This window comes from Xenopus laevis, chromosome 5S (genome assembly GCF_017654675.1).
Source record: "Xenopus laevis strain J_2021 chromosome 5S, Xenopus_laevis_v10.1, whole genome shotgun sequence".
Classification (NCBI taxonomy): Eukaryota; Metazoa; Chordata; class Amphibia; order Anura; family Pipidae; genus Xenopus; species Xenopus laevis.
Genome location: NC_054380.1, coordinates 85,320,935 through 85,344,240, shown reverse-complemented (window position 1 = coordinate 85,344,240; position 23,306 = coordinate 85,320,935). Strand labels below are relative to the sequence as shown.

General features: G+C 41.2%; 1 protein-coding gene across 3 annotated transcripts in view; it reads left to right on the top strand.

Moving 5' to 3' along the window:
* Positions 1 to 305: 305 nt before the first annotated feature.
* Positions 306 to 23,306, top strand: part of arhgef10.S (Rho guanine nucleotide exchange factor 10 S homeolog) — a 92,662-nt gene continuing 69,661 nt past the window's right edge. For all 3 annotated transcript variants that reach the window (XM_018265570.2, XM_018265568.2, XM_018265567.2), the window contains exon 1: positions 306 to 1,167. The gene's annotated coding sequence lies outside the window, so the exon portion shown is untranslated. The remainder of the gene's footprint in view (positions 1,168 to 23,306) is intronic.

Genomic DNA, 23,306 nt, shown 5'->3' with positions numbered 1-23,306 from the left:
TATGTAATTGGTTTTCATTTTTTATTATTTGTGCTTTTTGAGTTATTTAGAATTTTATTCAGCAGCTCTCCAGATTGAAGTTTCAACAGTGTGGTTGCTATGGTCCAGATTACCCTAGCAACCATGCCTTGATTTAATTAGAGACAGGACTATAAATAAGAAGGACCAGTATAGAAAAATTAGTAATAACAAGAAGCAATAACAATACATCTGTAGCTTTACAGAGCAGGTGTTTTATAGATGGGGGTCAATGACAAAGGATAATTATCCAAAAACCAGAAAAAAAAGCAAAGTTGTTTAGACTTAGCCATTCCATAACATACAAAAGTTAACTTGAAGGTGAATCAGCCCTGGATGATCCCATGAAACCCTAACCTAGGGCATATGGGAACCCTGCTATTATATTAGGGGTGGGAATCCTTTTCTCTGCAGTCTGCAACACAGTCTATAAGGCAGACGTAAACTTAGGCACCAGGTAGGATTTGGAAATGCTAAAGGTAGCTGCAGGGGGAAGAACATGGCGAGTAGAGGAACCACCAGAAAGCAGTTGTTTTAGTACGTTCAGTTAATACCCCCCATCCCCTAGCAAATAGAATAACCCATCCTCTGATATTCCTAAGGAGCTTTTAGTAGTATGTGAAGAGTAACGTAAACAGTCGCCCAAGTAGCTGATTTAAAAACATGAGGCTTCATTTGTCAGGTCCCACGATATCGTACGATAACGCACTGCCAGTCTTTTTTCTGACAAGGGAACACACAAAGTCCCCCCAGCATAGAATTGACAGGTAGCGTCTCCCTGTACAGCTGTGGAGCGGCAGTGGGCTGATCACGTGACCCAGGAGGAATGCAGATGATGAGCAGTACAAGTGAGTGGTGGGGGAGAGTGAGCAAGACTAGAGGCAGAATCTCCAAACCTCCTTGCCCTGTTGCTGCAAATCCCTCTGACGCTCAGCATCAAAGCGCTGAGTGACTGACGTCTCGTCCAATTGCAGGACAACCCTTCCCTAAGTCGCCCAATCAGCGGATTCTACCTATCCCGGGAGGCTCTGTTCATCCCTGTTTAAAAAAAAAGCAGAATGAGAAAAAAAGCAGCTCGGGCAATTATGCCAGGAGAGCTGAACCGAAAGGCAGACTGAGGACCGTGTTGCGCTCAAAGCCTGCGGCATGGTAAGTTTTAGTGCCCGCTGCCTCCCACAGTAACTGCACGCGAGACTGGGATTTTCACTAGTGATTTTAGTGACGTGTCTGCAGCCCACTGAACTTGCCTACAACGCTCCCAGCAGCGAGTTCTGACAGTCCCACTATTTGCTGCTGCTGATCACTGTCATGGGTGGAACTGGATGAGCCAGTCCCTGCACTTGGCAACATGTCATCCTTTATCAGAGATTTCTTCTTGTCTTTCTTCATATTATTTCCTAAAAATACAAATAATTACCAGTTATTGGTGTGTTTGTGAGCTGGCAAGTTTAACAAATGATTCCTCCACACTACAGAGGCTTTGGCCATGTCTTTGGTTATTAGATCAGCTTGCCTGCAGCAGATTTTGTCTGTTTTGATACTGCAGATTCTACATTTATTTTATGTGCACACTTTGTATCAAATGATATGATCAAATATACTTCCCTGCCCACAGCACCTGTGCCCTGTCTTTATTATAGGCCACACTCTATATTGTGCCAGGTTTATCTGAAGTGGTATGTGTATATCATAACAAAGCATTTGCAGCATATTCTTTTATAACATGCAAATTAACGCAAACCACACTAATAATGGGGCACGCAACTTACATAGATAAGGGATTTTTTGCTGCTCCAAGATGTTGCAGAACCACAGCTGCCATCTTGAGTTACGCTGTTAGTTGTGCAACTTGTGAAGTACCAGCTAAGTGCTACCCCTGGCATAGATCCTAATATGGGAGCAGGGGCCCACTCAGAGTTAATCATTTACAGACAACATTATACAGGTAAGAAACGTTTAACGAGGATTACTGCAAAACAAAATCACTTGGCATTTGCCACCTTTTGCAAGTTTAATCCAAAACCTGATTTAGGGTTCTCATTCATCTGTAAGGGCTCTTGCACCCCAGCGTTTGCTTTTTGCGTTTTTTGAATGCACTCCAAGTGCAGGGAAAAACCTGATGTATTGTATTTAAACACTTTTTGACACATCTGAGTGCATTTTTTTCCATTCCAAACTCAACTCTATATTCTGTTGATAGCTGAACATACGTCTAGCGCAGTGATCCCCAACCAGTAGCTCGTGAGCAACATGTTGCTCTCCAACCCCTTGGATGTTGCTCTCAGTGTCCTCAAAGCAGGTGCTAATTTTTGAATTCCAGGCTTGGAGGCAAGTTTTGGCTGCATAAAAACCAGGTGCACTGCCAAACAGAGCCTCAATGTAGGTTGACAATCCACATAGGGGCTACTAAATGGCCAATCGCAGCCCTTATTTGGCACCCAGGAACAGTTTTCATGCTGTGTGTTGCTCCCCAACTCCTTTTACTTCTGAATGTTGCTCACTGGTTCAAAAGGTTGGGGATCCCTGTCTAGCGCAAGAAAATGCAGCATGCTGTGTCTAAACAAACGCACGCAAATGCTCATGAGTACAGCTGGGCAGAACATAATGGAATCAATTAGCAAAGGTGTTTTTTCACGCTCAAACCTGTGTTTTAGCATGCGTCAAACACATAAAAAATGCAGGAAAAAACAGCGTGTAAGAGCCTTAAACATACAGAATACTTTAGTGTGATTCCGTTTGTTTGTGGAGGACATGTAAGTCTTCCAGATGTGTTAAACCAACTCCTTATGAACTGATACTGCATAGGATGCCAATGGAATTTCCGGTTTTAAAATGTGGTAGAATTTTAGATGAAACGTAACCAAAAAACCCCAAGTACAAGCGAGGCACTGATTTCACTTAAACGGGAACTTTCGCAAAAATAAAAATGTAATAAAAGCTTCTTATCACTGAACTAAGATACTTTATATATATATTCAGTTAAAAATGATGTACTGTTTATGAAATAACAAAGTTAATCTTCAGTATCTCACTCTCAGCAACTTGTCACTCTCAATGCTCTCTTCATGCAGAGGACTGGGTCAGATATTTATTAACAGGTAGGTTTAGTATTTTTTTTAAGGGGGCTCTCTTTCCTCACAGATGTTTTAGAGGAAACTCACATAACCAACTTCAGCACAAACAAAAAGCAAACCAAAATAACTGCAGCAAAACAGGATTTCCATCAGAGCTAGTGATTTTAAAAGAGTGAAAAAACAATAAAAGCAACTTGCCTATCCATTAAGAGACTGGGATTTAAAATAGGTCCTGTCTTTCAAGTACATGTGGTCCAAACACTACACAGCCAGCCCACTAAATAGTCACTGTCTATGGCATCTTACAGCAGCCCCTCTGGCATTTGCCAGAACCCACAGATTGCCAGTCTGGGCCTGCATTGATGATTTTTTTTATGTCCCGCGCTACTGTAAGGGACAATATCGGACACCACGTCCAGAAGGGCCGCCAAGTCCAAAATGGCGGCGCCCAGAGGGGACCACGCGGTCGACGGACGCCAGCGCGTCGATCCGCGCGCAGTGTTGACGCGAATGCGTCAAACTTGACGCGAATGCGTGAAACTTGACGCTGCGTATCGACGTTTGCGTCAGCACGCAATTGGCGCATGGCGCATGACGTCGTGATTCACGTTTTGGCGCCAAACTCTGCCTATTTTAGGACGTCTGATGCTCCACTCTGCGCCCGATTATAGGTCTTACTCCTGATAAGTTCCTGGGTGTTATCTGCATTGATTGATTCCTGTTTACGACTCCTTGCCTGAATTCTGATTACGTCTGTCTTGCCGCCTGAACTGACTCCAGCCTGTTTCTTGACCACGTCTGATTGCCGCCTGCACCGACCTTGCTTGAACTGACAACTCTTTTGCTCAACCCCTTGTACCTCGAACTTTGGCTTCCACCACTTCCTCCTTGGTCCACACTGCAACTGCGCCTTCGGGCCTGACAGTATAATCGGGCCATGGACCCCACTGAGGAAGTGACTCCTCCTCCGGATTTCGGAAGAGCTTTCCGTGGGTTAGCCTCCCGTATGGAGTCTTACGAGAGTCAACAGGTCCATTTTGGGCAAGCCCTGGAGGCAATCTTGGACAAACTGTCTGTGAATCCCCCTGCTACCGCTGCTGCTTCCTCTCCTGTGGTCGTTGCTGCTTCTGCTCAGGGTACTGGACCCAAGGTGCCGGCTCCTCCTCTCTACCATGGTGATCCGCAGGCATGCCGAGGATTTGTAAACCAGTGCCAGATCCAGTTCGAGCTCCAGCCTACTCAGTATCCATCCGAGAGGGCAAAAGTGGGGTACGTTATCACCCGCCTGCAAGGAAAAGCTCTGGAGTGGGCATCTCCCTTATGGGAAAAGAATTCACCGCTCACTTACGATATAGACCTTTTCCTGCACTCCTTCCGCAAAGTCTTTGACGCTCCTGGGCGGGTCACTACTGCCGCCTCTCGTCTCTTGCAGATCCGTCAAGGCAACCGCCCAGTTAGTGATTATGCTATTGACTTTCGTACTCTAGCGGCCGAGACCACTTGGAATAACGATGCATACCATGCGGTCTTTTACCAAGGACTTTCCACTCGTCTGAAGGACGATTTAGTGTCCCGTGATATTCCTGACGATTTGGAAGATCTCATTACCTTGGCCACCAAGGTGGACACTCGAATGCGGGAGCATCTGTCCGATAGAGATAAGAGCAAGAGATTCCAGCCTCTCCTAGCTCCACATTTTCAGAAGCCCATCATTCCTACTACCTCTTCTTCCGCTTCGCCCCCTGTTGAACCCATGCAGATCGGGGGGGCACGCCTGACCGAGGAAGAGAAGCTCCGCAGACGCTCTGCCGGCCTATGCCTATATTGTGGAGGCAAGGCACACTTCGCCTTTAACTGCCCTGTGAAGCAAGAGAATCTTTCTCGCCTTGGTAAGTGTGGGGAGACACACTGGGGTGGAATTGTTTCTTATCCTGAACAGACCCCTCAACGTCTTTTGCTTCCTGTACAGCTTCAAGTAAACACTAAGCAGATTTCTTCGCAAGCATTTTTGGATTCTGGGGCTGCTGGGAACTTCCTGGACCAGTCATTTGCCATTCTGCACAAGATTCCTTTGAAGTCATTGCCTACACCTCTCCGAGTATTGGCCATCGACGACAGACCTCTGTCCAATGCCTATATCTCACATGCCACTACTGAACTTTCCGTTACGGTTGGGGCACTGCATGTGGAGAGACTTTCTTTTCTTATTATTAATTGCCCCTCCACACCTGTTGTTTTGGGACTACCCTGGCTTCAACTCCATAATCCTGTCATTGACTGGTCGGAAGGCCAGATTTCTCAGTGGAGTTCGTCTTGCCAACAGAGTTGTTTACCTTCCAATGCTGTTATGAAGTTGTCCTGCTTTTCAATACATTTTCCTTCACTTCCCCAGGCATATCTGGACTTTTGTGATGTTTTTTGTAAAAAATCCGCAGAAACCCTTCCTTCCCACCGTCCCTATGATTGCCCCATTGATCTCCTTCCTGGCACCATGCCCCCTCGTGGCCGGACTTATCCGCTGTCTCCGTCCGAGACTAAGGCCATGAGAGAATATATACAAGAGAATCTCCAGCGTGGCTTCATTCGTCCTTCTTCATCGCCTGCTGGAGCTGGGTTTTTCTTCGTTGAGAAGAAGGATGGCACTCTACGACCTTGTATTGACTACCGGGGCCTTAACAAGATTACAGCCAAGAACCGTTACCCTTTACCCCTTATTTCAGAACTCTTTGACCGACTTAAAGGGGCTAGTATCTTCACCAAGCTGGATCTCAGAGGGGCATACAATCTGATCCGAATTCGGAAGGGCGACGAATGGAAGACGGCATTTAATACTCGGGATGGACATTACGAGTATCTCGTCATGCCGTTCGGACTTTGCAACGCCCCTGCAGTTTTCCAAGAGTTCGTCAATGATATTTTTAGAGATCTTTTGGGACTGTGTGTGGTTGTTTATCTTGATGACATCCTCATTTTTTCCAAGCATCTTGACGAGCATAGAGGTCATGTCCGAGAAGTCCTTTCACGTTTGAGAGAAAATTCCCTCTACGCCAAGCTGGAAAAATGTTCTTTTGAGACCCCGAAGATTCCCTTCCTGGGTTACATTATTTCGTCTGAAGGTTTTGAGATGGATCCAACCAAGGTTTCTGCTATTCAAGAATGGCCTTTGCCTACCAGTACTAAGGCCATCCAGAGATTTATTGGCTTTGCCAATTATTACAGGCAGTTCATCAAAGGATTCTCTTCTAGAATTTCTCCTATCTTGGCCCTTATTCGCAAGGGGGGAAGGCCTGATATTTGGACTGCTCCAGCCAAAGCAGCTTTTGAATCCCTGAAGGAATCCTTTTCTTCCGCCTCAGTCCTAAGACATCCTGATCCTCTTCTTCCATTTTTCATAGAAGTTGACGCCTCTGATGTTGGGGCAGGTGCAATTCTCTCCCAGAGACAACTCAATGATGGGAAGCTTCATCCTTGCGCCTTTTTCTCCAAGAAATTTTCCCCGCCTGAACGGAATTATGATGTTGGCAATCGTGAACTTCTGGCAGTTAAATTGGCTCTGGAAGAATGGAGACATCTTTTGGAAGGTTCCACTGTTCCTGTGACTATTTTTACGGATCATAAGAACTTAGAATATATCCAAACCCTTAAGCGGCTGAATCCCAGACAGGCACGGTGGTCCTTGTTCTTTTCCCGCTTTAATTTTATCATCACCTTCCGACCTGGCTCCAGGAACAAAAAGGCGGATGCTTTATCCAGAAGTTTTTCTTCCGTGAATTCCACGTTTGAAGATGAAGAACCAATTGTTCCATCCGCCAAAATTATCGCTGCCTTATTTCCTCCTATGGCTTCCCAAATTCTGTCTGCTCAAGTCTCAGCACCTGCCAATACTCCCTTTGGGGTAGCCTTTGTACCCCCAGATCTTCGTCAGACTATTTTGCTTCAATCCCACAGCTCCAAGCAGGCCGGTCATCCCGGGGTTAAGAAGACGATTGATCTGCTGTCTCGGCTGGTCTGGTGGCCCTCCTTACGAAAGGATGTTAAGGACTTTGTTGCTTCCTGTTCCATTTGTGCTGCCTCCAAATCTTGTCATACCTCTCCCAAGGGATTATTGTTACCTCTTCCCATTCCCTCCCGCCCTTGGACACACTTGGCCATGGACTTCATCGTGGAACTTCCCTCCTCCCAAGGTTTTACAGTCATCTGGGTAGTGATCGACAGATTCAGTAAGATGGCTCACTTCATCCCGCTCCGTAAACTACCCTCTGCATTGGAACTGTCTAAACTGTTTATTTTACACATTTTTCGTCTGCATGGTTTTCCTCTAGAGATTGTGTCTGACAGAGGTTCACAGTTTATTTCCAAGTTCTGGAGGTCTCTTTGCAAATCCCTCAATATTTCCCTTAATTTTTCTTCTGCCTACCATCCTCAATCCAATGGAGCTTCTGAGCGAGTTAACCAAGCTCTTGAACAATTTCTAAGATGTCATGTCTCATTGTGTCAAGATGATTGGGCTGAATTGCTTCCCTGGGCCGAATTTGCTCACAATAACTCTCTTCATGCTTCGTCGGACCAATCGCCTTTCTTTTGTGTCTATGGACTTCACCCCTTGGCTTTTTCTCAAGATTTTCTTCTCTCCGATGTGCCGGCTGCTAACGATCAAGTTTCTCATATGTCCGCCATTTGGCAAACCACTAAGAAGAACTTGGAAAAGAGTTCCTCCAGCCAGAAGTTTCATGCTGATAAGAAGCGTTCTCCAACCCCTCAGTATGCTCTCGGTGATAAAGTTTGGCTCTCGTCTAAGAACATTCACCTCAAGGTCCCGTCTGCTAAATTAGGCCCTAAGTTCATTGGCCCTTTTCCCATAATTGAACTAGTAAATCCTGTGGCTGTCCGTCTTCAGTTACCTCCGGAGATGAAGATTCCAAACGTTTTTCATGTGTCTCTTCTGAAACCAGCCGTGGCGGGTCACTCTTCTCCCTTTCCTGCTCCTGTATCCGTCGACGGGTACCAAGAATTTTAGGTTGAGACTGTTTTGGATTCTCGGATTTCTAGAGGTTCCCTCCAGTATCTGGTGAAATGGAAGGGGTTCGGGCCTGAAGAGTGTTCCTGGGTCAAGCATTCGGACATTCATGCTCCTCTTCTGGTTCAAAGATTTCACAGAAGATTCCCTTCTAAACCCAATCGTGGTGGTCCTGAGGCCCCCCGTAGAGGAGGGGGTACTGTAAGGGACAATATCGGACACCACGTCCAGAAGGCCCGCCAAGTCCAAAATGGCAGCGCCCAGAGGGGACCACGCGGTCGACGGACGCCAGCGCGTCGATCCGCGCGCAGTGTTGACACGAATGCGTCAAACTTGACGCGAATGCGTCAAACTTGACGCTGCGTATCGACGTTTGCGTCAAAAAACGTGCAGCGTCAGCACGCAATTGCCGCATGGCACATGACGTCGTGATTCACGTTTTGGCGCCAAACTCTGCCTATTTTAGGACGTCTGATGCTCCACTCTGCGCCCGATTATAGGTCTTACTCCTGATAAGTTCCTGGGTGTTATCTGCATTGATTGATTCCTGTTTACGACTCCTTGCCTGAATTCTGATTACATCTGTCTTGCCGCCTGAACTGACTCCAGCCTGTTTCTTGACCACGTCTGATTGCCGCCTGCACCGACCTTGCTTGAACTGACAACTCTTTTGCTCAACCCCTTGTACCTCGAACTTTGGCTTTCACCACTTCCTCCTTGGTCCACACTGCAACTGCGCCTTCGGGCCTGACAGCTACACAGCACACATAAGTAATGCTAATGCCAAAGTTGTAGTTATAGTGGTAAAAAATTCAAGACTGACTATACAGAGCACTTAGCTTTTTTTAGTCATAAGGACCTGACTGTTAGGTGGTCTAACATTTGCAAATGATTGCACCAAAAAGTATCGATTATAACCCATTATGGCCCTTGCTTGAATTCCATTTCTGGTACTCAGAAATTGACTTAGTCTTTTATAGAGGTATGTAGCTATATGTGCAAGAAACCATCCTGGTCAGTTATAGCCAAGGATATCTATAGTCTTCTCTTATTTGTAACTTTTCACTGTTTCATTTCAGTGAGACTGCACTCAGTTGCCATCTGGATTTGTACACTAGTTTAGTTCCCTTAGGGCATTGTTTCTCAACCTTGGTCTCCAGATGTTACATGACTACAACTCCCAGAATTCTCCAGCATAGAATGAAGGGTTAGGTCATTCTTGAAATTACAGTTCTCCAATAAGATTTAAAAAAAATTGCCCTTAGGGTTATAAAAATTGCCACTGGACAGAGTGAAGGCCATTAAAGTGCTGAAGAATAAGAGCGAACAAATGTAGCCAAGGTCAGAGGCCTGTGAAGTAGTCAGATCCAGGAATAATCCAAGGTCATGCAGGTGCAAGTCAAGGCAGGCACCACACAAAAGAGGTAGTTTATAGAAATGGCAAGTTTCTAACACATGTAACATAATTCACATATAATCATATAAGTTGCAATCACCCTAACAGTCCCAGATTGAGCACTTTCCTTTGATGATTAAGTACTTATTACATTTATCTGCAATGGGAACTATAACAGAGATATACAAATTTTACAGAATTTTTACCTGTACTGCTTAGCAACTTGTTTTCTACCTGGTACCCTTTAGTGGTTTTGTGTTAATTGCAGATACTATTTTTTTTTGCTATAGCTTTTATTAGTTCTTTCAAAACAAAATAATTTCTATGTCCAAAGGTTAGTGTACACAATAACTATGACATATCGAGTAAATAAAATAAGAAATTAGAACAAGCTTTTTAAGGTAGCTCCCTTCTCTTTTCTTTATGTTTGCAAATACTATTTTATGGACTACATATTATGCTGCCACCTGATACAGAAAAAGTTTGTGTTTTGATTTGAACATGTCAGTGAGTCTGCCAATCATTGTTTTGGGAGCAGAAGTGTATTTTTAGCTGCAATTATTTCCTATACAGGTATGGGACCTGTTATCCAGAATGCTCAGGACCTGGGGTTTCCTGATAAGGGATTTAATGAAATGTAATTTGGATCTTCATACTGTAAGTCTTCTAGAAATTCATATAAACATTAAATAAACCCAATAGGCTGGTTTCGCTTCCAATAAGGATTAATTATATATACGTTTGGATCAAGTGCAAGGTATTGTATTATTATTACAGAAAGAAAGGAAATATTTAAAAATTTGGATTATTTTGGATAAAATGGAGTCTATGGGAGACAGCCTTTCTGTAATTCGTAGCTTTCTGGGTAAGAGATTTCCGGATAACAGATCCCATAACTGTTCTATGATTTAATGCAACAAAATTTCAGCTGCAGAGTGCATTACGTTGAGCTGATATAGGTGGATGCCAGCAGAATGTTCAACTTGACAGTAAAGTTGGAAAGCTTGGTGCTCTTATGTCATTACTGTAACCTCTCCAAACAGATGTGAAACATTTCCAATTCTTGACAGAATTTAAAGCCAGTTAAACTTACTGCAGTTTTTCAGTCACTTCAGAGAAGTTTTATGTGCTTGTATCGATATTGCAAATGGCAAACAATCAATATTTAGAAATATTGATTATCAATCATAATGTGTTTCATGATTTAGGAAATATTAATAGCTAAATCTGTCACATTGTTCTTATCGACAAAGAAACCCTGTAAATCTGATAATTCTTACAAAAATATCTGTAGATTGTGAAGTTTCTGAAAAGTTATTCTTCTTTTACTCCTTTAAACCAATTAAAAACCTATTGTAGAGATGCTTGCATAAAGGGTTTTTATCACATTACATATCCCTATAGATTATATTTTTTCTGTATAACTATTCTAAAGTTCTAAATATGTTGGCAATTGCCCCAATAAGTGCCACCAACTCTTATTTATTGCCTATGTTGGTGCGTTTCATCCCTCTCTTACTTCCTGTGTGATTGTTCTTGCATTTTTCCATGTAGCTGTCTCTGTGATCTGCAAGGTCTTTTTTTTTCTTAAACCCCTGCAAAAAAACTGTTGCAGTTCCCACTAGTTTTTCGCCCAAAATGCAACAATACTTCCCAAAATTCCAGTGTAATTATCCATTTTGTAATCAGGGGGAAATGTTGTGCTAGATACTTGAGGCACAAGGATTCGCACTGCTTAGTAAATAGCGAATATAACACAATTTTAAATAAGCCCTATGTTGTTTTTCACAACAGAAGGATTGGCATTCTGTTAAATTTCAGCTATATGGAAATTTTTGCCTAGTGCCATTTTAAGTTAAATGCAGATCTCTTCCGATCCTCCAGATAAGTTCAGAGCAATTGTCACTCATGTTTATGTTATTGTGGTCAGTAACGTAACTATACTTTGCGGGGCCCAGGTGCAGGCCGTACAGCCGCGCCCCCCCCCTCCAGAGATGAGTTTCACATGTGCAAACCGCCAGTGGGCCCTGAGGGTTGCAATCGCACCCTGGAAGATCTACCACTATTTGTAGCCTGTATTGCAAAACCTAATGACCAAAATACTGCCCTCTGATTTGTTGTTGATGATGATGATGATGATGCTCTGGGGGAGGCATTGCCTACATCTTTCCCCTTTCACCCTCTCTTATTATTGTAAAGAAGGGAAAGTATCTTCAAAGCTGAATGCACTGAAATCCCAGCATAGAAATCCAGATTCTTCATTAGTTCTTTTGCTGCAATTTTCTTATTTTGAAAAGAATGTTGCTTATACTCAACATTGCAAAGAAGATAGGACAGTTGGTATGCATATTCTCTAAATTGCACCCACCGTTGTACCCACATGTGTTACAGTGAGTGATGCTGAAAAGAACAGATTTACTTTTTTTTGGCTACATACATTATGCTACTCTAGCTACAGAAATTATTATTTTGCCCAGGGCCCTTGCACTGCTATGTTGCATCATTTGCCATCCTTGTTTCCCCACGTTAGAAAGGGTTCTGTAGCCTGCAGCTATTTGCATCTACTGGTCATAGGTGCATATTATATATATTTTGAGGTATGCGTTTGTATTAGAAAAATATACTGTGCAACTGAATTTGTATTGAGTTGTTTGTTCCTCTCTGCTGCTAATGGTCCCTTGTTATGCTTTATAAAAGCCTTTAAATTCTTGTAGTCTCTGTTAGTCTTGTAATTTTACATTTTTAAAGGTGTTGTTGCTTTTTAATTTTTCGATTTAAAATTCTAGATTTGATAGCTACTGAACAAAAACACAATTCATTCAAAAACCACATGAATAAAACTTTAGGGCTAACTAACTGTCTCAGAATATAACTGTCTGCATCGTACTAAAAGGTGAGTATTAATACATTCACACATTTACCTTAATTATCCTTCTTATTTGGATACATGTATTTACACACATCCACTGTCCTCTGGACACATATACACTCAGACTGGACACAACCACACATATACCTCACATTTTTATCTGAACACTCATATCTCTCACTAGGGCTGTCAAATCGGTGGTTAGTGGGAAACATTTAGCAGAGAGGTCATTTTTTTGCCTGTTATGTAGGTCATAGCCCAGTGGCCCAGTTTTTCATCTATTTCCTGCAGATGAAAGACAGTTGCCTAGTGTTCCTATACCAAATTAAATACCTATATTCAAACTAATGGCTTGTTGTTTGTTTGTTTGTTTGTTTGTTTGCCAGTCTTGTAACAGTATTATGTCTTTGCACTTTCTTTGCAATACATGTTAAAATAAACTACAGGAAAGCAAAACAAAGACATGGAGGCACGAACAGGCAGGGAAAGTGTTGGAAAAAGGTGTAGAGTGGGGAGCAATGAGTTAAAGGAAAAACAAAAGGGAGATGGGGAAAGTAACAATTATGAGACTAAACTGGGCTATTAAAAAACTGGGAAAGCAGAATAAATATGGAGAAAATGGTGGATAGCATTTTAATGGGGCTGTGACAATAAGGGGAGAGTTTATTGGATCGAAAAGCATGGAAAAGATGGGGAAAGTAAAATGCATGGGGCTAAATTGGGCTATTAAAAACACAGAGTAAGGGAGAGCCTGGCCTCAAGAACAGAAGAAAAGAAAAGGGAGAACAGGCAGGAAAGGGGAAAACATGAGCAGGAACAAAAGTGGAAAGCCGAAAAATATACAATAATGTGAAAAGTGGATAGAAAGGGATGAAAGAAATAACTTTGTAAAAAGAGAAAAAAGATCAGACAATGCATGAAAGAAGAAAAGGATGGCAGTGATGTAGAAGAGAAAGACAGCAGGATTAGAAGGAAAATAATAAAGAGAAGTGGAAAAACAGTAGAAAGAATAAAGTGTAGCACTCTTGGGATATTCATTGTGTCTACATAAGCTTGTAGGGGGTTCTGTGGCTAGAGTATGTATGTAGGTTCAACAGGCCTTCCTATATAATGCAAAGCAATTGTAATATAAGTGGTTTTTGCTTTGTGTGTTAAAACGGACTTTGGTGTTGGTTGGTCCTTCAACAACCAAGTGCAAACGACTCTGCAAAAGACAAGATATAAAAGGAAAATGAAAGATGAAATTATATTGGCCCTTTAATGCAGTGGTACGAGCACCTTGGGTTGTCCAAGGTCACTGACGTCAAGTGAATTTGCCTATTACTTGGAATTAAGAAATTATGTAGATTAGGCCCATGTTCTTCTTAAGAACAGTGTTGCTCTCATCAAAGAGTATATTTGTGCAAGGATCAGGCTTTCTGTGGGCTGACTCACACAGTGAGTGTGATATGTGAGTTAGATGGATATGTGAGTCACTTATGCTCTGTTCATTCTTGTCCTTTCTTTTATACATTCCTTCAGTGTCCCAGATGGTTGCTCTTCATTGGTTTTTTGCTTAGCACTGAAGCCTTTACTGAACGTTAAAGCTAGCTAGGTGGGAGATGCACTACAGTCAGATATTATCTCCTTGCTCATCCTATGGATGTGAAAACTCTATACATATCAAATATGCTCTTGCATTTTTTATTAGGTATATGTCCTGCATCTTACAAAATGTAAATATGGAAATAGTATAGTATAAGATGATATTTTTAAAATACAGGTGTGGGATCCGTTATCCAGAAGCCCATTATCCAGAAAACTCCGAATTATGGAAAGGATGTCTCCCATGTTATCCAAATAATAACAGAATTATTTTCTTTTTCTCTGTACTAATAAAACAATACCTTGTACTTGACCCAAACTAAAATATAACACATCCTTTTTTCCATCATTTTCTATTAGACTTGAAGGAACAGTAACACCAAAAAATAAAATGTTTTGAAAGAATAACAATATAATGTGGTGTTGCCCAGTACTGGTAAAACTGGTGTATTTATACACATCTATAGTTTATATAAACAAGCTGCCATGTAGCCATGGGGGCAGCCATTCAAAGCTGAAAAAAGAGAAAAGGCACAGGATACATAACAGATAAACTCTGTAGTATACAATGGAATTCTTCACAATGTATCTGGTATCTACTGTGTATCCTCTGTTTGAATGGCTGCCCCCATTGCTGTACAGCAGCTTGTTTATAGAAACTATAGTGTCGGTTCTGAAGCATATACACCAGGTTTACCAGTACAGAGCAACACTACATTATATTGTTATTACTTATTTAAAAATCATACTGTTCAGAAATGGTAAGAAGGTGCCACGAGTTCATTCACTGCAGTCTAGTTTAGCATATGCATATTTTAGCGCACACACACACACACACACACACACACACACACTTTTACTGCCTGGGTGCTGTCATATATAGTGCAGATGGTAGTTTCCAAGGAATGACGCACCCTAAGACTTCATAATGAGATCAAGCAAAGTGAAGTTTATTTGTCAACGTTTCGGTCCAGTCTGGACCTTTCTCAAGACATGTCTTGAGAAAGGTTCCATGAAACACGACTATATATATATATATATATATATATATATATATATATATATATATATATATATATATATATATATATATATATATATTTAGGTCGACCTCGCACTGCTCCTGGCGGGCGGGTGCGGGTTGAGCACTTCTCCTGCTCTCCCCGTCCGCCACCTTCAATTGCCGACTCCAGGGTTCGGGATCTATAGTCTCGCGTCTGCTCGGCCCACCCCTTTTGTGACGTAATGGGTGGGCGGCGCGGGTCTATAAAGGGAACCCGGAAGTACGGGTGCGGGCAGGCGCGGGCTGGAGCAGGGCAGGTTAGGGTCGGGTGTGGATCAGGAAAACTCTGACCCGCACATCACTAGTGTGAATGCATGAATGCAGATGCCAAACTTTTATATTTTATTACACATCACAAACATTGTAACATTGTTGACTCTTCTGATGTTCAGGCTTTTTATATTTACTATTTGGTCTCATTAAGGGTTAGTCCACATGAGCAGATTCGGGAGATTTAGTCGCCTGGCGACTAATCGCCTCTTCTTCTGGGCGACAATCTTCCCGAACTTCCTTAGCGTGTCTTCCTGTCCGCTATAATGAAAAGTCGCCTGCGCTAAAGCACGCGCGGCACTTCGTTTTCTGAAGTCGCCCAAAACGGCGATTAGACGCCAGGCGACTAAATCTCCCCGAATCTGCTTGTGTGGACTAACTCTTAAAAGTTTGTATTGCTGCCTGATGCTTTAAAGAATAATGACTACAGCTTCCATCATTCATAGCCAGCAATTTATTTGACTTGATTATAAGCAGGTGAACCACAGGTTCCCTAGTCTTTACTCAATTAAGGCTCATTTACTAACACAGTGCAAAACACAAGATTGCATCCCTTAGGGCTGAACTCCACGGACGATTCTCGGCGGATCCGTCGCATGTGACAAACGTGACAAGTCTCAGGCGCCAAGTATTATGGGAGTGATAGAAAAGTCGCCGGTACTAACTACATGTATCCGACATGACTGTCAGATGTGAACGTCGCATGCTGCGTCTTCATCCGACAGTCGTGTTGTGTGTAGTTTGCACCTGTGATTTTTCTATCACTTGCGACTTGTCGCATGCGTTTTGTCGTTTGCAACAGATCCGACGAGAATAGTCAGCGGAGTTCAGTCCTAAGGGCGTTTTTTCTGTGCTTTTCATGCGTTTAGCGCAAGTTTAAACGCAGGTTTGAGCATAAATAAACACGTTCGCTAATTGATTCCATTATATTCTGCCTGGCTGTACTCTGAGTTGAGTTTTAATAGAATAGAGGGCTGTTTTTGAAACAGGAAAAAACAAGCTTAGCTGCGTAAAAAAAAAGGTGTTTAAATGCAAATGTCTTTTTTGCACCCAGCATTTGTTTGAAAAATGCACAATGCTCATGTGTGAGAGCAATGCTATTCAAAAAGTTGTGCTTTAATAGGTGCTTATCTATTCTTGTACCTTGCACAACATTGTTCAGCAAAGTGACGGTTTTTCTTACCAATTATGCATTGTGGGTAAAAACAAAACACATAGCATGTAAATTATGCACTTTGAACATTCTAATTTAATTCATTTTTTGTGCTCTCTAATTCTTCAAGATGATTGGAAATGTGGACTTCTTCCTTACAGCACTTATTTTGCATTGCATTTATCACTGGCTCTGTAACATACAGAATTCACCTCCATTCTTATTTTTGCCATGCATACACTCATTTGAATGCCTTTATGAAGATGGTTTTCCAAGCAGCTAACTAAAACAAACACTACCCTCAGTTTTCCAGATAGCTAAAATATTTTAAGATACTCTATTTGGAAAGAAATTATATGAAATCAGGCTCACTGGATTTGGAAGATTTAGTTAATTCCACCGAGTGTTAAACAAAACTTCAGCAAGGATTATTCTTTGTATACATGGCTTTGCACATCTACAGCAACACCAGTGATTTGAATAAGCATAAATATTATTTTCAAAATGGTGATTAAATTCCCATTTGTCAAATATTTTAGTCTAGTCTTAAATGATATATGGCATCACTATCATTATTTATTTCTGTAGTGGCAGCAAGTTGGCAGCTTGTGTGCACTATAACCACCTCCCATTAAATGAGAAATCGCCTCTTCTTCTGGCGACTAATCTCCCTGAAAAGCCTTCCCGTCGGCTAGAATCTAAATTGCCAGCGGGGTGGCACTCTGAGAGCTTCGTTTTTCGAAGTTGCCCTAGTTTCCTCGTGGGACAACTTCGGGCGGCTTCAGAAAACGAATCGATCCCAGTACCATCCCACCAGCGATTTAGATCTTAGCTGGCGGGAAGGCAGTTCGGGGAGATTAGCCGATCAAAGAAGAAGCATTTTGTCGCTGGACAACTAATCCCCCTGTATCTTCCCGTGTCTCTGCCCCTATACAATGCTGAAAGCACCCAGGCTAAATTGAAATGTGGATTCAGATCTCATTTAACTGGATTTGTGGTCTGTTTGAAGAGGACATCTGTATATTTAAGACAAAGACAACTGGTTGTTTAATGTTTTTCTGGTCTTGGGTTCTAGGAACTGAAAGCAAAACATTGTGGGCTTATTGTTCCTTTAAGTGCAAGCAGGGGACTTTGGTTCAGCCTCTATATGTTATCTTGCTGCGTAGCTCTCAAATAGTGAATCCTTTATTGTAACTGCACAGATGCAATCATGGGTGAAGCTCAGGCTTCATGTTTTTGTTCTAGTTGCTGAGGCAACCAAGCATTGTGGTATTAACACTCATTGTAATATGCATATGAAGATGCCTGGCATGCTATACATCCAGTGGACCATTCATAAATCACAACAGGATTCTTAACATCGCTTATATTATCTGAATAAATTGTCTGTTTTACACCAGCTTCATTCTTTTGTTACTTTTTGCCCACTGAACTTGTATGTATGTGAAAGGTACAAGCAGTTCAAATGAAAATTATAATGAATATGATGTCTATTAATGAAACCACTAAATTAAATTACTAATTAAACAGGCACAGTGTTCATGAATATTTTGCTTGAGCTAATTTTTTTAACCAATAACACATAAAAATGAAAGCATTTCTCTTTCTTTAAATAGTTTATAGAGAAAAGCTGTTGTGTAGCCATGGGGGCAGCTGTTCAAGCTGAAATAGGGCAGTAGGGCAAACTTTTATGTAGCAAATAACAGATCAGCACTAGTGATGATCGAATCTGACCCATTTCGCTTTACAGAAAATTTGCAAAACTGCAAATGCATTGAAGTCTATGGGTGACAATTTTTTTTGATGCACAACAATTTTTTTTCCACCCATCGCAGTCTATAGGCGTCTTTTTTGCGGCAAAACCTGCCGAAACATTTTGCTCATCACTAATTAGCCCAGTTATTTAAAATGTAATCACTGTGATAAACTGAGGTCAAATCCCATTTATGATTTCTTTGTAGAACTGCTAAATGACATGTCTTCATATAAAATAGAATATTTGCTGGCAAGAAATTAATTATTTGTAGTTGCTAGTTTTCAGATACAATTTTGCAAACTATGTAAACTGTAATACAAATATTTTAAATTTATGTAGTTATTGGTACTTTAAAAAAGCAGTGCAGAATCTGGCACTATCTAATCCAGCTAACTCCATAATGGAGTTTAGGCTGTTTATTAATAATGGGCATAAAGCTGGCCATAGATGCAAAGATCCGATCGTACGAATCATCGTACGATCAGACTTTCCCATCTCCCGACCTGCCACTAACCATTCAGATCAAAGTCTTACCAGTCAGATTAGTAAAAGAACAGATCAGCAATGTTCTGCCCCTGACAGCAATCGTACGATATCTATGTCCAACCAAAGCTAGTGACAGTCTCCCACTGAAAATCTTACGATCGGCAATACACGCAGAGATATTATCTGCAGCCGACAGAAATTTTCTAACCTGTCCGATCGAGCAAACGACCGATCTCCGCCAGACGAAAAATGTCGGGACTTTCCACACACGTTCCGAAAATCGTACGAATCCTCGATTCGTACAATCAGATCTTTGCGTCTATGGCCAGCTTAAAGGAAAACTATACCCCCAAAATGAACACTTAAGCAACAGTTAGTTTATATCATATTAAGTGGCATATTAAAGAATCTTACCAAACTGGAATATATATTTAAGTAAATCTTGCCCTTTTACATGTCTTGCCTTGAGCCACCATTTCGTGATGGTCTGTGTGCTGTCTCAGAGATCACCTGACCAGAAATACTACAACTCTAACTGTAACAGGAAGCAAAAGACACAACTCTGTCTGTTAATTGGCTCATGTGACCTAACCGGTATGGTTTGTTGGTATGTTTGTGAGTACAGTGAATCCTACGATCCCAGGGGGCGGCCCTGATTTTTTAAAATGGCAATTTTCTATTTAAGATTACCCAATGGCACATACTACTAGAAAAGTATATTATTATGAAAATGGTTTATTTACATGAAGCATGGTTTTACATATGAGCTGTTTTATGCAATATCTTTTTTATAGAGACCTACATTGTTTGGGGGGTATAGTTTTCCTTTAAGTGTATGTTTAGCTGTCACACTGTGTTTAGCCTGCTGCTGTCATCTGGCAGAAAGCGGTGGTGGTTAAAATTGCCCTAGTCCGTTGCAAATGTACAGTTAATTGAATCAGAAGTTCAGTTTCTGATAAACATTTAGCAGAGACCTCTGCTCAAAAAATGATTGCTCTCTTTACCTTCTATTGTGATTGTCCAACTGCAGCTGGTTTAGGGGTTATTTAAGCCATAGTGACCTGATGGCTTTAAATTTAAAAATTCCAACATGAATGACACCAGTCGTTAATAGAATACCTCTCTCTACATGATACTAACAGTTAATTTGATAAGGCTGTGTCTGCAGTAGAAAATGTCTGCCTGAACTGTAAATCCGATTGGCCCACTGATAAGCACATATAATGGGCAGCTTTATTTTTAGGGTCCCTGTGTGTCCCCATGGGTGGATCAGTAAATGTTTTGCCGTCCTTCTTTGATCAGATTGCACTTCAGAAGGACAAAGCAGATGCACAGAAAAAGACCAATGTGTGATCAGCTGAATTGCTGATAATAAAGGGCCCTTACACATGAGTGTTTGCTCCTGTGTCCTTATGTGGTTAGTCTTTCATGTGTTCCACCACTGAGGACTGCAGAAACAAATGCATTCCATGCTTCCTGATTGGTGGTACTCATTAAGGTATATGCAAAGCTAATGTCACATGGGGCTGAAACACAGCCTGCAGAAAAACGCAGGCCAATGATCGGCCCTACAATAGAAGATTAACTGCAGTGTTTGCAGAAACAAATGCCAGTGTGTAACGGCCCTTATCTGTTCCATAAGTAGCTTTGGTTTATACAAACTTCCTCACACTAAATAATAGTGCTGAAGTGGGTGGGTGGCTGGGTGAGGTAGGAGATAGGAGAGGGCTTCAGAAGGCAGGTGGAATTAGTGGCTGGCTATTGTCTGTAGAGGAAATTAGCAAGCAATGACTTGAGTACTGCAGGAATTCAAAAGTGGTTATTTAAAGGAACATATATTTTTCTGCAAAGTTATCTCTATAGTTCCACATCATTCTAAACGCAGGGGTCTCCAACCACCTCTGGGAGGTAAATGCAACCCATACCTTGCTGTTCACTAAATGGGATTTAGCCAGACAACTTTTAGATATGTAAATAACATATTACTAGACACTGCAGGATGTAAAATCATATTTTAAGCATTATTTGGCATTCTTAGTTATTTTCCATTTGGCTTTTACCCAAATTCTTGGATGGGTGGAATTCCCTAAAGAAAGGGTGTTTAACATTTCTTTTTCATTTACTTCTAGAACTTGGCTATCATGTATCAATTAAATGCAGCAGGTAGAATGTTTAACTAGAACACGAGACTAGAATGTCAGAGTAATGTTTCAAATGCTTTCCATCTTTTATACATACCAGTTTGATGTTCATGTTACATTTATTCCTTTGGTAAGTGCCCAGTGTGACAAGGAGCCTTCTCATATCTACAAGAAACAAGCCAAACCAGCCACTTTTACAACATGACCAGATGAAGCATAATTAATTTCAGTACCTTGTCTCTGATTAATTTATTAGATGTTAGCCTCTGCATGCTTCACATGAAGGGCTTGATCTAGCCTCAAGAGTGAAGACGAAGCTTCATTGTCATTTCCTAATGTGTTATCTTTAAACTTTACTTCTAAATATCCAATTTTATTTTGTAACTCATGTTTAAGTTAATGTAACACCACTGTTTGTTATACATTAATTTAAAGTGCTGGGTAACTTTCTGGTGTAATATAAATAAATGATAGTGATGATGGTTTTATTTTCTCTTTAATCTGTGAAATAGCCTGGGAGTTGTCAGAAATCCCAGATATGTACACAGAATACTCATTAAATTAAATGGGTACCTATAGAGCTATATGTAATGAGTGTGATTACCAGGCCCGGACTGGCAATCTGAGGGTTCTAGCAAATGCCAAAGGGGCTGCTATAAGGTGCCATAAAAAGTCAGTATTTAGTGGCCTGGTGGGGGCTGTTTGGGCCTCTGTGTACCTGAAATGCCAGGGCCTATTTTAATTCTCAGCCCGGACCTGGTGATTATATGCTGAAAAAAGTCTGTTCAGAGGACTTAATGAAAAGTCAACTATCCACTTTAAAGATAGCTCAGCTAGTCAATTGTAGTAAAACTGTCATCATAAGATGATTTAGCCTAACTGGGCATTTTGGTTGGTTCTACCATCAGTGATTTAGTCCAACCTTTTGCTTTTATGGCTGCCTGCTAGTCCTGGTATAGCTAGAGGTTACCAAGTCCAAGAGCAACATTATTTAAGCCCTCTATAATCTTTTGAAATAATGCACTTGTTGCAGGGTCTGATTCCTATATAGTTACAACTGGCTACTAGTTATTATCAGAATATGCATGGAACCAAGTGCTGTTTTTAGTACATGGCAATCACCATCTTTGTAGCTTTTTTCTGGAAGGATATTCAATGAGAAATTAGAGCAGCCTGCTGCTGCTTCCAATACTAAGCCTGTGAATGTAAATTTACTGTGTATATATACAAACAGGGTATTTTTTTTTTTTTTTTTTTTTTTTTAGAATAATAGTGTTTAAACCAATTAAAGGGATCCTGTCATCGGAAAACATGTTTTTTTCAAAACGCATCAGTTAATAGTGCTACTCCAGCAGAATTCTGCACTGAAATCCAATTCTCAAAAGAGCAAACAGTTTTTTTATATTCAATTTTGAAATCTGACATGGGGCTAGACATATTGTCAATTTCCCAGCTGCCCCTGGTCATGTGACTTGTGCCTGCACTTTAGGAGAAAAATGCTTTCTGGCAGGCTGCTGTTTTTCCATCTCAATGTAACTGAATGTGTCTCAGTGGGACATGGGTTTTTACTATTGAGTGTTGTTCTTAGATCTACCAGGCAGCTGTTATCTTGTGTTAGGGAGCTGCTATCTGGTTACCTTCCCATTTTTCTTTTCTTTGGCTGCTGGGGGGGGGGGGAAGGGAGGGGATGATATCACTCCAACTTGCAGTACAGCAGTAAAGAGTGATTGAAGTTTATCAGAGCACAAGTCACATGACTTGGGGCAGCTGGGAAATTGACATTATGTCTAGCCCCATGTCAGATTTCAAAATTGAATATAAAAAATCAGTTTGCTCTTTTGAGAAATGGATTTCAGTGCAGAATTCTGCTGGAGCAGCACTATTAACTGTTTCATTTTGAAAAAAAAAAATGTTTTCCCATGACAGTATCCCTTTAAGGGCAATCTTTTCTCCCAAACATTGTTGATCTACAATATCAGGGACCCCAGACAGCTTTTTCCTGCTGTGGGATGCTGGGAATTTTAGTGCAAAATATCTGTTGGTTCTCATTTTGGAAAGCTGATTAAGAAAAGTTTTTATGATCACGAGTATAGAGAAATGCACTAAGTCATCACTGGCAAGTTCAGGGTTTGCCGAGAAGTGTTGAAGACGAATTTGCCTCTCATCTGTTGAGCTACCACATTCCTACTCTGGGAGATCTTCCTTGGGAGGAGTTGTGTACTGCATGTCATTTAGGTCAACATCTGTTTTTACAGTTGTTCATTAAAGAAAAATTTCTGTGATATTTCCAAAGAAACAAAAAAATTGCATCTTGCTAGTCAAAGAATGTTAAAGTAGAACTTAACTTAAAATATTTAATTCATGTAAACTTATTCAGAGTGGTCCTCTGAGCCCTTTTGCAATTTATATTCATTTTATATTAAGTATAGTTAGGGTTGCCACCTTTTCTAGAAAAAAATACCAGCCTTCCTATATATCT